Source organism: Tupaia chinensis, unplaced genomic scaffold, assembly GCF_000334495.1.
Source record: "Tupaia chinensis unplaced genomic scaffold, TupChi_1.0 Scaffold000332_1, whole genome shotgun sequence".
NCBI lineage: Eukaryota > Metazoa > Chordata > Mammalia > Scandentia > Tupaiidae > Tupaia > Tupaia belangeri.
Genome location: NW_006159826.1, coordinates 2,911,159 through 2,913,012, shown reverse-complemented (window position 1 = coordinate 2,913,012; position 1,854 = coordinate 2,911,159). Strand labels below are relative to the sequence as shown.

At 58.5% G+C, this 1,854-nt stretch overlaps 1 protein-coding gene across 1 annotated transcript in view; it reads right to left on the bottom strand.

Annotated features, from left to right (window-relative positions):
* Positions 1 to 1,854, bottom strand: part of COL6A3 (collagen type VI alpha 3 chain) — a 98,633-nt gene that overhangs the window by 70,959 nt on the left and 25,820 nt on the right.

Here is a 1,854-nt window from a genome sequence, read left to right as displayed (position 1 = left end):
AGACCCAGGGCGAGGGCATTAGCACTCCTGTCCGTCACAGCTGGAGTGAGGGCTACCATGGGGGAGTGACTTTGTGAACAGCCCTCTGAACAAGCTGGGATTGGCCAGCTTTGAAAGCCTTCTGCCTGCCACGGACAGCCGGTTCCTGCCAATGACACCGGGTCGTTCTCCCCACTCGCTGCTTTCTGAGCCCATCACTAAAAACCTGTGTGTAGTATTCTCTCCCTCCACGGCCCCTCACTCAGACCGGGACCCAGGCTCCGCCCTGCCTTGCCCTCCTGCTCTCTTTCTCTCCGTCTCCCCTTTTTTTAGGTCCCTCCATGTGGCCCTGTAAATGGCTTACTTTCTGCCCCAAAGGTCAACTCTTTCCTCTCCCCTCCCCATCCACCATCTTGAATGACAGAAGCTGACTTTCTTCCAGTCACCACTCCTCCTGCCTCCCATCTCAGCAGCCCTCCTGGTAGGCCATGTTCAAAGGCTTGGAAGAAAATCTGCCCAGAGCCCCTCCCTCTAATCGCTCTCTCTCTCCCGCGGGCCCGCGAAGGCCCAGGCACCCCTCCACTCTTTTCCTCCCTAGCATGCCCACTTCCTCCTCGCAGCTAAGTCCACTGCAGAGGGTCCGACCTCCCTAACCTCTCAGCCATCCCAGGCTCAGCCCGTCCACACCGCAGTCCCAGTGGCCTCTGTGGATTGCTCCCTCCAACCCCACCCTGCCCTGGGAAGACTCCCTCTCCACACCCCAGGGTGCCCCCCATTGCCGCAGCTCCTCCAGGCTCCTCCCCTTCTCCTGGCCTCGCAGGCTCTGCTCTTCCCCCTTCCCGCTTTCCCACCAGCCAGGCGTCGGCAGCAGGCTGTTTCGGCACCTTGCTGGCTACTGCTCCAGATTTCCTTCAGAGAAACTGCTCTTTCCTCTCTGCATTCCCCTTGTCGGCTCCGAGTCTGGTAAGGCCTTTGATTCAGGAGCTCCTGAGACACCTGCCGAAGGTCGGAGGCCCACACTCCTGGAGGTGACCGTGGGTTCATAATCTCCAACAACTGGACAACGCAGAAATGCTTCCTCAATGTTTGCGAGTCTCACCACAGCCCTGCTGCAGCTACTCAGCCCAACGCCAAGCCCTCCCAGCTCCCCACCCCACCCTTCTGTCATTGGCCATCTCCTGGACAGAAGGGATTGCAGCCGAGGTTACATGCACTCCCTCGCCTGCCTCCCTCCCCCTCAGCACCTCGGAAACAGCCCCTCAGCCACCCCTTCCACTCCTCCCTGTCACAGAGGGCATGCTTGTCTCCCTTCTGGAGCCAACTCAGCCTTGGTTCCTCCCTGGCTTCCTGCCCAACCTACCCCACGCTCCGTGCTCACGGCAGTCCAATGGCTGCATGGACCCATGTACCCATAGGAGAGGGCCCTCTGCCCACCACGCTGATGAATGAGCCCAGCTCTGGGTGCTCACAAAACTGCTATCTGTGGTACAATCGGAAATTGTACTTGTCAGATTCCTTCCTCAACGGCCTGGTTAGACACCTTGGTGACCTCTCAGCTCCATACGTGTCCCTGTGCGTGTGCAATAGCAGCCCCGTGTGGGCCTCTGTGTTTCCAACACTTCCCGAGTAGCTCTGCTGAGGCCACTCAACTTAGGGGTGTCTGTCTCTGTGTGGTTACAGCAGACAGAGGAGGGGAGCAGGCCAGTAGAGCCCAAACACAAGGCCTCCCTCACGGCTCGTTCTCTGACTGGTTCTTCATGTCCCTAGTTCACTAGCATCAATTTTTTCAAAACAGGTTTGGGCTGGATGGTGTCTAAGGGTTCCTGCAGTCTACCTAAATTCCAGACGGTGGAAGAGGGGAGCTCTCTGCTGTTC